Source organism: Saccostrea cucullata, unplaced genomic scaffold, assembly GCF_032062105.1.
Source record: "Saccostrea cucullata isolate Sc308-1 unplaced genomic scaffold, CSIRO_AGI_Scuc_v1 ctg186, whole genome shotgun sequence".
Classification (NCBI taxonomy): Eukaryota; Metazoa; Mollusca; class Bivalvia; order Ostreida; family Ostreidae; genus Saccostrea; species Saccostrea cuccullata.
Genome location: NW_026926202.1, coordinates 196,769 through 209,607, shown reverse-complemented (window position 1 = coordinate 209,607; position 12,839 = coordinate 196,769). Strand labels below are relative to the sequence as shown.

At 34.9% G+C, this 12,839-nt stretch overlaps 1 long non-coding RNA gene across 3 annotated transcripts; it reads left to right on the top strand.

Moving 5' to 3' along the window:
• The first annotated feature begins 4,376 nt into the window (after positions 1-4,376).
• LOC134271080 (uncharacterized) lies at positions 4,377-10,902 on the top strand. Of its 3 annotated transcripts, XR_009992953.1 has the most exons (6): positions 4,377-4,704; positions 5,120-5,292; positions 6,051-6,158; positions 8,183-8,322; positions 9,240-9,383; positions 10,246-10,902. It is a non-coding gene; the product is annotated as an uncharacterized LOC134271080 (long non-coding RNA). The 3 variants fall into 3 exon arrangements; XR_009992951.1 differs by having other exon boundaries at positions 4,382-5,292; positions 10,246-10,901; XR_009992952.1 differs by lacking the exons at positions 4,377-4,704; positions 5,120-5,292 and adding an exon at positions 5,740-5,789 and having other exon boundaries at positions 10,246-10,900.
• Positions 10,903-12,839: the final 1,937 nt, after the last annotated feature.

The window sequence follows — 12,839 nt, the reverse complement described above, 5'->3', positions numbered from 1 at the left end:
ATTTTCCTCCAAGATACGGTTTACGATACAAGCATTCAAATATCCGTACGAAACGATACACGAACGACCTATCCAAAAATTGAAAATGAAAGTACCTGTCCTTGGAAAATGGCGGCTTGTTCGAGCGAAGAGATGATGTTGATATTGAAAACACACTTTAGAACTAATAAGTTGTTGGTTAGGGGTAAAACGCTTTCACTTTTAAGCAGCCTCGGAAGATTGGTCGGAAGATTGTACAAGAAAAGTTCAGTATATAATGCATGCTATAGTATACACAGAAAATATCGTTTCCAGAACATTTGATATTGTTAATTGTTAGTCCATCTTGTACTTTTTTTGTAATCTCAACTTGGCTACAGACTTTCAGCAATGAATTAATAAAAATGTAAATGTGATCGATGTTTTTTAAATAAATTTTTAGTCAGTGTTCCCTGATAAACTACACAACTATTTGTACACAATTTCTGAATAGTAATTTGGTAATAATAGTATGTACATGTATTATTGTTTTTGTAAAGTTTTAGTAAATGAAATTGATGAACTTCAAGTATTAATTTCAAAGCAAAGTAACATGATTTGATATAGAATAATTTGTTGATTTAATGTCAAGACAAAAAAAAGAAATAAAATACCAATTCTTTTGAATATTTTTATAATTTCTCATAATATTGAGATACGTATCGTATCATGCCAATATATCGATACGTATCGTATCGCAAGATGTGTGTATCGTCCCACCCCTAGGGTGAAATATCCCATGCAGAATAGTCTCTGTGTTAAACACAGCAGAAAAGTTTCAAGGTGAGACATATAGCATAATAATTTCAGTGTGAAACATAGCATAATAATATATAAGTCTCAGGGTAAAACATAGCAGAATAGTTTCTATATGAAACACAGCAGTATCCCCTTTTTGTGAAACATAGCAAAATACAGTGGACCTTCAGTTATCCAGACACCAGATATCCGAATGCTTCAGTATCCGGACGACTTTTCATGGGAACAGAATTTTTTAATCTTATTTTGTCTTGTTTAAATGGTAATTCAGATATCCGGACGCTTCACATATCCGGACAAATTGACTAGGAACCCAAGTGTCTGGATAAATGAGGATCCACTGTATCTCAGTGTGGATAACAGCAGAATATCTCAGTGTGGATAACAGAAGAATATCTCAGTGTGGATATAACAGCAGAATATCTCAGTGTGGATAACAGCAGAATATCTCAGTGTGGATAACAGCAGAATATCTCAGTGTGGATAACAGCAGAATATCTCAGAGTGGATATAACAGCAGAATATCTCAGTGTGGATAACAGAAGAATATCTCAGTGTGGATATAACAGCAGAATATCTCAGTGTGGATAACAGCAGAATATCTCAGTGTGGATATAATAGCAGAATATCTCAATGTGCAACACAACAGATTATCTCACTGAGAATCATAGGATAATAATCTCTGTGTGGAACATGACTGAATTGTCTAAGTGTGAAACATAGCAGAGAAGTCTCAGGGACAGACATTACAGACAGTCACAGTGTAAAACATAGCAGAGAAGTTTCTTTTTGAAGTATAAAAGTATGGTTTCTATGTAAAATATGCCAGAAGAGTCTCAGGATGAAGATAATCTCATGAGAATCACAGGAGAACAGTATCTGTGCAGAACATAACTGAATACTCTCAGGGTGAAGCACAACAGTTTATCTCAGTGAGAATGTGTGGAACATAACTGAATTATCTCAGGGTGAAACACAACAGTTTATCTCAGTGAGAATGTGTGGAACATAACTGAATTATCTCAGGGTGAAACACAACAGTTTATCTCAGTGAGAATGTGTGGAACATAACTGAATTATCTCAGGGTGAAACACAACAGTTTATCTCAGTGAGTACGTATGGAACATAACTGAATAGTCTCATGGTGAAGCACAACAGTTTATCTCAGAGTGAAGCACAACAGTTTATCTCAGTGATAATGTGTGGAACATAACTGAATTGTCTCATGATGAAACACAACAGTTTATCTCAGTGAGAATGTGTGGAACATAACTGAATTGTCTCATGGTGAAACACAACAGTTTATCTCAGTGAGAATGTGTGGAACATAACTGAATTGTCTCATGGTGAAACACAACAGTTTATCTCAGGGTGAAGCACAACAGTTTATCTCAGTGATAATGTGTGGAACATAACTGAATTGTCTCATGGTGAAACACAACAGTTTATCTCAGGGTGAAGCACAACAGTTTATCTCAGTGATAATGTGTGGAACATAACTGAATTGTCTCATGGTGAAACACAACAGTTTATCTCAGTGAGAATGTGTGGAACATAACTGAATTGTCTCATGGTGAAACACAACAGTTTATCTCAGTGAGAATGTGTGGAACATAACTGAATTGTTACATGGTGAAACACAACAGTTTATCTCAGGGTGAAGCACAACAGATTATCTCAGTGATAATGTGTGGAACATTACTGAAATATCTCAGGGTGAAGCACAGTTTATCTCGGTGAGAATGTGTGGAACGTAACTGAATAGTCTCAGGGTGGAGCACAATAGTTTATCTCAGTGATAATGTGTGCAACATTACTGAATTGTCTTAGGGTGAAACACAACAGTTTATCTCAGTGATAATGTGTGGAACGTAACTGAATTGTCTCAGGGTTAAACACAACAGTTTATCTCAGTGAGAATGTGTGGAACATAACTGAATCGTCTCAGGGTTAACCACAACATTTTACTCAGTGAAAATGTGTGGAACATAACTGAATTGTCTCAGGGTAAAACACAACAGTTTATCGCAGTAAGAATTTCTGGAACATAACTGAATACTCTCAGGGTGAAATGCAACAGTTTATCTCAGTGAAAATGTGTGGAACATAACTGAATTTTCTCAGGGTGAAAGAGTCATGTTTGTCTCAGTGAGAATGTGTGTAGCTTAACTGAATAGTCTCGGGGTACTGCACAACTGTGAGTTTATCTCAGTGATAATGTGTGGAACGTAACTAAATTGTTTGAGGGTAAAACACAACAGTATATCTCAGTGAGAATTTCTGGAACATAACTGAATAGTCTCAGGGTGAAGCACAACAGATTATCTCAGTGATAATGTGTGGAACATTACTGAATTATCTCAGGGTGAAGCACAGTTTATCTCGGTGAGAATGTGTGGAACATAACTGAATAGTCTCAGGGTGAAGCACAATAGTTTATCTCAGTGATAATGTGTGGAACATAATTGAACTTTCTTTGGGTGAAACATTATATAAATGGTGCCTGTTTTGGAGGGTAACATTTGAAATTGACACCCCAAGGAAAACCATTGTCAACCGACGCGTATTGACAATGGTTTTCAGTGATAATGTGTGGAACCATTTATTTTATTATACTGAATGTCTCATTGATTTAGGACGTCAGCAAAAAAAAAAAAACGTCGATCGTCTTTACGTTCATGTATAGAAAGCTTTCACACTCACCGGTTCACTTATCTCCTTATTGTTTGTTTGATACTCGAATTAGAGTCATAATTTATCATGTAAAGTTTCGTTATTTCTGTCTCGCAAGCATGTTTCCTACACTCGCAAGCATGTATCGTCTGTCGTTTGTTGTTTTCAAGTAAGCTATATCGGATGCAAGCTTTTATTGACGTCAAGTTAATTCCGGTTTCTTTGGGTGAACCGTACATAATTTCCACGCATGTAGCATTACCGTTGTGTTACCCGTTGTCACGTGTGTTGCTATCAGGGTTGAGATTGTTATGTGTGATTTTAGTATTTAACATGAAAGTATAATAAAACAGTTTATCTCATTGAGAATGTGTGGAATATAACTGAATTATCTCAGGATGAAATGCAACAGATTATCTCAGTGAGAATATGTGGAACACAACTGAATTTTTTCAGGGTGAAATAAAACAGTTTATCTCAGTGATAATGTGTGGAACATTACTGAATTCTCTCAGGTGAAACATGGGAGATAAGTTTAAGCTTGAAATAGTGCATTAAAATTGTTCTTTTTGAGAGAAAAAAAAGAGAATATTCTTAGTTTTCAGTACAAAAGAAAATACAAAGTGTTCAGTTTGGCACTATGAAGTTTATTCTTTGTGTAAAATGTAAGGGAATATTGCTGTTTCTAACTTTCTTTAGTCTAGCTCCTTTAATTAATGCACTCAAAACAATTTTCATTTGTAAAGGAAAACAGTATCAATCATTTAAAAGATTATATGCATGTTAATATGAAATGTTTCTAATTAATTCAGAGTATTCATGTTTTATCAGTGAAATCTATCTTCTTCTATGAATCTGCATAGAGATATTGATTTAGATATTAGAATGCATCACAATTAATTTAAAATTAATTTATCAAAATATTTTTCCCATACTTTGAAATTCTTATATGTAAGGTTTCAAAATCTTGATATATATTTTTTAATCATGAATACATGTGATATTTACACAGTTTTACACATGTATAAAGTGGAAACCCCCCCCCCCTTCTTTTTCCAAACTGATTTGTATTGAAAATATCCGACAATCCTGTAAGAGTTATTGCCCTTTGTAGTTTGACTCCTCCAGCCAAACAAAGAAAATGGCAGCCATTATGGACACTGTCCACCACCAGAGGTGAATCATCTGAGTATTACAGATACAGGTAAATACAGAAGTAATGAAAGGAGTCAACATCAATACAATATCTGCAGGTAAGGCTTGAAAACCATTATAAAAAACATCATTACTGCATGCATCTGCACATCAGAATTTAAGCTTTTATTTTCAGTCTAGCCAAGCCTGGTAAGTCCAGCCCTGAGGCAAAGTTTTCATAATACCTTTTATCACTTAAGAAAATCATATTTTAAAACATGGATATATATTTACTGAGGGAGTTAATCAAGCAAATGGTGCACCCTCTAATTATTTCTTGGCAAATCTTCTGAACTCTTATTCTTTGCAAAAATCCAGAGGGGAAGAAAGTTGTAAGATTCACGTTGTTGTTAAGTTACTTCCCTTGTTTGAGATATGTGTTTGGAATATTTTGATATATTTTTTTCTATTTCTTTCCCCATTTTCTAAGAATTAACAACCATGTTTGATGTTAAATTTCCATGCTTTTAACAGCTGTGCAGCCTCTGTACAATGTGAGCCACCAAACAGTTTGGGTTGTGGTAAAACTAGGACGGGTGGTCAATCATTCTGTCAGAGGAAGACTGAGGAGCCTTAATTACAAGATACAGAAAGGCCAGTCTGGAGCTCAGCATTGTTTGAAATGGAGCTGACTAGTTAGCTTGTTCGTGAGTATATGAAGTCAGAAAATTACACGAATTATTTCACCTTTTTAACTTCTTCAGGAATATTTTTTTATTCTGTAAAACAGAAAGCGTTTAGTTTGTCAGACTTCTTTCTGTACAGATGATCTCCGAATACTAAAATATGCCAAACAATATTTTCAAATGCTGCATTCTGCGCAGGCGCATTCTGACCAAATGGTTCTGCGCAATCTCGAAAACCACAGAAGGGTAAATGTAGTCCCCAAATTTTCTAATGTCCATGCATACATTGAAAGTACCTCTAAAATATTCCTCATGATTGAAGTTTTAAAAAAATATTTTAATTGAAAATTCAAATAACAAGAAATCTGTGCCAACAACTTTTTATGCGAATCTAGTGAAAATCTGTCTTTAATTAAACTATTTAAAAAATTATAATTATTAATCATTACTTACCATTGATTGTTACAGGTTGAAAGTTCAGAAATTGCAGTTAAAATGCAACGATGGTCAAAGAGCAGGTAATCTGATGTCAATACAAAAATTCATTTGAGAGTTATTCCCCTTTCTACATAACTGAAAAACTACTTACACGGGCCTCCACTGTATCCAATGCAGAAAATTGAACATCACTCTGTAAGAAAAAAAAAGAAAAAATAATTTTTTTGTTTCCTGAATCGCTCGCCCAAAGTTATGCATTTTCATGGAAAATTTCAATTATTTTCCTCAAATTTCAAGATCATGTTATATTTTCCGTCAAGTCAAGTAAATTCTCTTTTAAGACACAGAAAGGTCAAGAAATTCATTTTCCCGATGAAGAAGAGAAATTCAGAAAATCCTGCACCTTCCAGTCACTGATCAACTAAGAAGTTTTCGAGAGATAAGTTTTGGTAAGAAAGTTGCGAAGCTATTGTTCAAATGCTACTGTACGTAGTATGTAGACAAAAATGCCACAATGACAGACTCCGATATCTACCACCACGAAAAACCACGCTAGTCCAACCATCAGCAGCGCATGCGCTCGTCCCTTGCTAAATTTTGCAGACCCCAAAGAAGAAAATGACATAAACTTTATGTTGTAAAAAATTCACCAATTGTAGTGAAGATAGGCTTGTCCATTGAAAAAGAAGAAAATATTAATGGATTCCAAAACCATGTGGCCACTATCACTCTTCTAATATTTCACATTTTATTTTTATTTAAAATATTTGAAGAAAAAATCTTTTTACAAAAATGATTTTAAAAAAATTAACAATAAAAAATGATATAATGAAATAAGAAATGATTAAGCAAAAGATGAATTAATTTATCCATAGAGATAAAAGGGACTCAGGAAATCATGGAGGTCTAATGCCGGCCAGTGCGCAAGCGCAAACTTCGTGAATTTCTTTTGGTGTCCCCACATTCCATTTCTACATATTAAAAGAGAAAACTTTAAAATACCAGAAACGTAAGTCAAAAAATTAAATCTAGAAAGAAATTCTCTTAAAACAAGAAATTTTTTTCAAAACTGTTGTTTTGTTGAATATGTCTTGCGTGACGTAGGGTACAATATTCCTATAGGCCTACATATAAATACACACAAGAAATTTATTCAGATTTAAAAATATATATATATAAAAGCATATTTAATTCCAATTAATAATTATTGATGATTATTAAAGAAAAAACTGCTGAGACACAAAAAAAGTTTGCAAGAAAGAAGTGCGCACGCGCCACGTTCGTGTTCATGAAGTTGGTAGCCCCAATCTGACCATGATGCGCCGAGATTAAAATATTTCCGTCAAGATTGTCTCTCTCAGAAAAAAAACAAAAAGCAAACAAAATTATCTTAATTCTTAAAAAAAACTAACCTTGAATGTTACAAAAATATGTTGTCCATATTATAACACTTTAAATATGATGCCGTTTTAAACAACTGAGGCATCCCAACATGTGAACTATATGGCTTCACCTTTGGCGCATGCGCCCGCTCCATATTTCCATGTCACATTCCGCTTAAAAAAACCCTTTAGAAGGATATAAGCACCTTTTACTTCTACATCTATGTTAATTTCTTTTTGAATGTCTGAAATGGTTTTGACTTATTTAGTGCATGCGCAGTGCAACGTCGACATAAGTTATGCACAATACTGGTCTTAGAAAAATAAGTATTTAAAGATATCTCTATAACCTTTGAAGTTATTTAAATAAAATGTATAAGTGTGATGATTGACTATCTAAGGCATTTTTATTACATCCTAACACTTCAAATTTTGAAAAAGAAATATTCAAAAATAGTGATCCACACTAAAATAAAGAACAGAATAGGAGAGAACACGAGGTCCGCCGTCCGCCATCTTTTTCATTTTGGAGTCTAATACCTGATTAAATTTTCATCACAATGAATACGAATGAAAGAGAGCTAAAAAAGTTACCTTGTTTGAAGATAAATGTTTATTTAATCCTGTCAATCATCAATCAGCCAGTAAAATCCTGCACGACAACAGTACAACACAACCCAAGCTTGTCTCTCACTGCATCCAACATGGCGACCCACATACAACACACAAGGTAGACCTTCAGGCGGGAAGAATAAATATGCGCCAAAAATTATGAAAACCATAACTGACCTTGTTCACTCCAAACACATCTCCTTTCTGAGTTTTATTGCAGATACTTTAAATTTATAACAATGAAGCCAGGTGCCACTTATTTTTAAAGTGCACCTTTTGCACAATTTATGCACTGACGCCCCTCCTGGGTCACATTGAAATAGAGTTGAAATTAAGCTTTTATCTTTAAAACTCGTCAGCAACTGCTAATCCATATGTCTTTCATGAAATAAAGATCCTGTTTGTATTTGATTGTTCATTTTCTATCACCTATGTGAGAAGTTTTATTTATGATATTTTTTGAAAAAAATTTCTTTCAGTTTTCTTCACAAAATCAGCAATGTCCATGCCAGACAGACTATTTAGAGCCAGTCTTAATCAGCCTTGAACTACCACAACTGACAAATTCTTGTCTGACCTACAAAAGAGTCTCAAAAAAGAAAATGTCCGACCATTCAAAGTAAGTAGGTGGTTCTATCACATCCAGACACAACAGATATGCAACGCAAGCCTGTGCACACCATGCTTCACATCCCTCAGAGTTCAAACAAACTGCACGTTCACAAGACTACATAATAAGCACCAGTATGTAAGGTCTACTGAAAAACAGATTGGCAAAAAAATGGCGGTCTAGTAAGTCACGCCCTGCAATCACAACTCACTGTGAATAGTCTAGTTCATGAGCGCTGGAAAAGCAAAGGTAGAACCCCACCTCAGATTCACAAAAATGGCGCTTTTCGGAAACGGATGTCTTCATTTATAGATGCCATGCAAACAATTTACCAAAATCTCCCTCGACTTCTTTATGCGCATGCGTTGCATAGAAAATACCTCTTTATCGCAAAATTTGTAATTTTTATTGTCTCATGAAAGCTTTTTCGGCTTTCGGTTAATTCTCAAATTCAGGTATTAAAGTCCTTTCTATTTCAGATCTTAACTTAGCATTTGTCACACAAGTTTGAAGTCACGCCATTTTGAAAACTGGAATGGGCGATGCACATGTTACCATGCCGTTGTATTCAGAATTTCCTATTCACAATTGAGACAAGTCCATTTGATCTATATCAAGCCCCTTATATCAAGAAACCTAGGCCAAAAACTGTACTTATACACAAATGTAAAAAGAACCGGCAAACACATCAATGTAGGTGACGCCATGCAGTGCAAAGCAAAGGCACGTTTTAATCACCTTTAGTCATATTGAATGATCTCTTTTTTTCTCATTGCAAATCAAGAATTTAACAATTCCTCACTAATAATAATCTTCTTTCATAACCACTTTTTGAGAAAAGAATCCAATATTACCACCTAACCTTACCATTGACAGAAAATTTACCATTCCTCCAAGTAATTAATGCTACCGGTCTTGTGTTTCAGATTAATGGCGTATCCAAAGGGAGATTACTCATGCTGGCCTAGACATTAACTGGCTGTCTAAAAAACAAGTGGGCCACTTGGTGTATGCTACGGCAGGTCACAATGAATACTGATGTCACTGTTGTTTGTTAATTCTCTTGTCTGGTATGTATTCAAAATAGGAGGAGGGGCTTACACAGTATTTGATCCAACAAAGATTTTCCCAAAAAATCATTTCTTGAGAGTCTAATGAAACTACTGTTAAATATTCAAATATCATTCAGTGTAAGAAAAAATCCTATAGGAAAAAAATCATACTTCTCCTTTTTTTCTTTGTGTTGCATAGAAACAGGGAGAAAAGAAAACTTTTGTGTGCACTTAAGAAAGATTGATACATTACAATTCAGAGAATTAAATACCTTGAAGTCTAGAAGAGATAAAATTTCTTGCTCAGCCAGATATTTAAACATGGGAGCATATTTTGCAAAGCTGTTAAAACTTGCCTGAATTTGATTGGTTATTGTGTAATAGCTAAAAGCACACCCACCATATCAGTAGTTTAAACAAGGTCAGAGAGCCAGTCTAGTATAACATGTGTCTGCACTGTAAGTTTTATACAAATTTATTCAATATGGCTGAACTTCCCCATTACACCATGCAAACCTGTCTAGAAAACTAAAGAGATGAGTCATGTCAAACAACAAAAAGCTGATTACCTTGCAAGAGAAAAAATTAATATCCCAAACAGTGATGAAAAAAATCACTAGAAGACTCACAAATGGAAGTAGCTTTCCTAACAGAGTGTGCCATGACACATATGTTTAAGGGATCCTACGCCTTCCAGCTCAGGAGTTCCGTTTGAGACGAGGAATTTTTTTTGGCGCAATCCGTGTGGCGCGAAAGTTCAAATTTGAATTTTTTGAAATATGTTGTAGTATATTTCAAGAAGATGGAATTCTTTTATATTACTGAAACTTTCTACAGTTTTATTTGTGAATTTTTAATTTGTGGATTTATCTTTTTTCAGGTTGACACAGCCTTGAGGCCAGGTATTAACTTATATCATTACCGTCCCATCTTAGCATGTAAAACATTGAGATGCATTAAAGGATTTCCTTTATTTTGTGAAAAAAGTGTTTTTATTTAATACATGTACATTGATGGAACATGGATATACAATGATGGTAGTCAAACAATGACCTGAGATTTAATCTTGCTTGAAGTTGCATTATGTACTTAATGGAGATGTTTTACAGGAAAACAGCTGTTATGGTTGAATGCATTTTGTAATTAATTGACATGGTTTTCTCTATTTTCATTGGAAGTAGGTCATGTTCAAATCACCTTTTTCATCATTTTTGCATCATTTTCCTGTTTATATTAAGTCACACAATGAATCAAAATAAAGCACTTGTATCAGCAAAACTCACAGTGGCAATCCTGACCCAGGTCACATAGTACATGTTTATATACCTGCATTATAACACATTTATAAAGCATTCACTAGGGCTGAGCTGGTATTTTGAGCAGGATAATTATAGGGATTCTTTATCATCATTTTTGTTTCCTGGTGGTAAACTGATAGTGGTAATATAAACAAGCAGTAATGTAATGGCAAGTAATTCAAGTGTCAAACTCCATGCAAGAAACAGTAATGATGGTGGTGTGAAATGACAAAAGTACAAAACAATTCAAACAAAATTGACTATGAACTGACAGAAGTAAAAACAATCCTGACAAAACTTCTACTGTGCTGACTGACAAAAGTTTAACAGACTCTGAACTAAATTGACCAAGTCAAATGACAAAATTGACCATGTGGACTAACTACAGTACAACAAAATCCTGACAACATTGACCATGTGAACTGACTGAAGTACATCAGAACCGAGACAAAATTGACCATATGAACTTCATGTAACTGCAGTCAACAAAATCCAGACAAAATTGACCATACGAACTTCAAGTAACTGCAGTCAACAAAATCCAGACAAAATTGACCATATGAACTTCATGTAACTGCAGTCAACAAAATCCAAACAAAATTGACCATATGAACTTCATTTAACTGCAGTCAACAAAATCCAGACAAAATTGACCATGTGATCTAAATGAAATACAACAGAAGCGAGACAAAAAATCAAGCCAAAACTGACCTTGTGAAGTAAATGCAGTACAACAGAATCTTGACAAAATTGACCATGTGAACTGACTACAGTACAACACAATCTTGACAGAATTGCAATGTGAATTGACTACAGTACAACAGAATCTTGACAAAATTGACCATGTGAACTGACTACAGTACAACAGAATCTTGACAAAATTGACCATGTGAACTGACTACAGTACAACACAATCTTGACAAAACTGCAATGTGAACTGACTACAGTGCAACAGAATCTTTACAAAATTGACCATGTGAGCTGACTACAGTACAACAGAATCTTGACAAAATTGACCATGTGAACTGACTACAGTAATTGACCATGTGAACTGACTGCAGTTAAACAGAATCAAGACAAAACTGACCATCTGAACTACATGTAACTGCAGAACAACAGAATCAACACAAAATTGACCATGTGAATTAACTACAGTACAACAGAGTCAAGAGAACAGTGGTTAGAGCCTCTGCTCTAGAGTAGCCGAGTAAGGAGTCAATCCTTACGTCATAGGTTGGAATGTAGAGACTGGTCCTCCTGTCCCATCTCGCAGTAGGTGTTGGGACGAAAAAGATCCCTCAATGCTCAATGGTCCTGAGTGCCTAGTATAGGACAAAAATTTGCAGCTCTCCATCAGCAAATGGTGCCTCTCCAAAAAAATTCTCAAAAGGGACTTTGAACAACAAACAAACAGAATCAAGACAAAATTGACCATGTGAACTAAATGCAGTACAACGGAATCCTCATGAAATTGAAAGTACTGTATACAGGGTAATTTTCGCCCCATGTTATTTTCGCCCTTTCACACTTGTGGACAATTTTGCCCCGTTTTAAATTCGCCCTGTCAGAGTTTTATTTAAGCAATTATACTGTATTCTTTGAATTCGCCACGTTTTAAATTCGCCCAAATGAGGATACGGCGAAAGAAGCAAAATTAAAAAGAAGGCGAAAATTTCCCTGTATACAGTAGTACAATAAAATCTTGACAACATTGACTTTGTGAACTGATGGTTGTACAAATCTTGACAACACTGACTGTGAACTGATGGTTGTACAACAAAATCTTGACAACATTGACTTTGTGAACTGATGGTTGTACAACAGAATCTTGACAACATTAACTAAGGTTACTGATGGTTGTACAACAGAATCTTGACAACATTGCCTTTGTGAACTGATGGTTGTACAACAGAATCTTGACAACATTGACTTAGGTAACTGATGGTTGTACAACAGAATCTTGACAACATTGCTTTGTGAACTGATGGTAGTACAACAGAATCTTGACAACATTGACTTTGGTAACTGATGGTTGTACAACAGAATCTTGACAACACTGACTATGTGAACTGATGGTTGTACAACAAAATCTTGACAACACTGACTTTGTGAACTGATGGTTGTACAACAGAATCTTGATAACATTGACTTTGGTAACTGATGGTTGTACAACAGA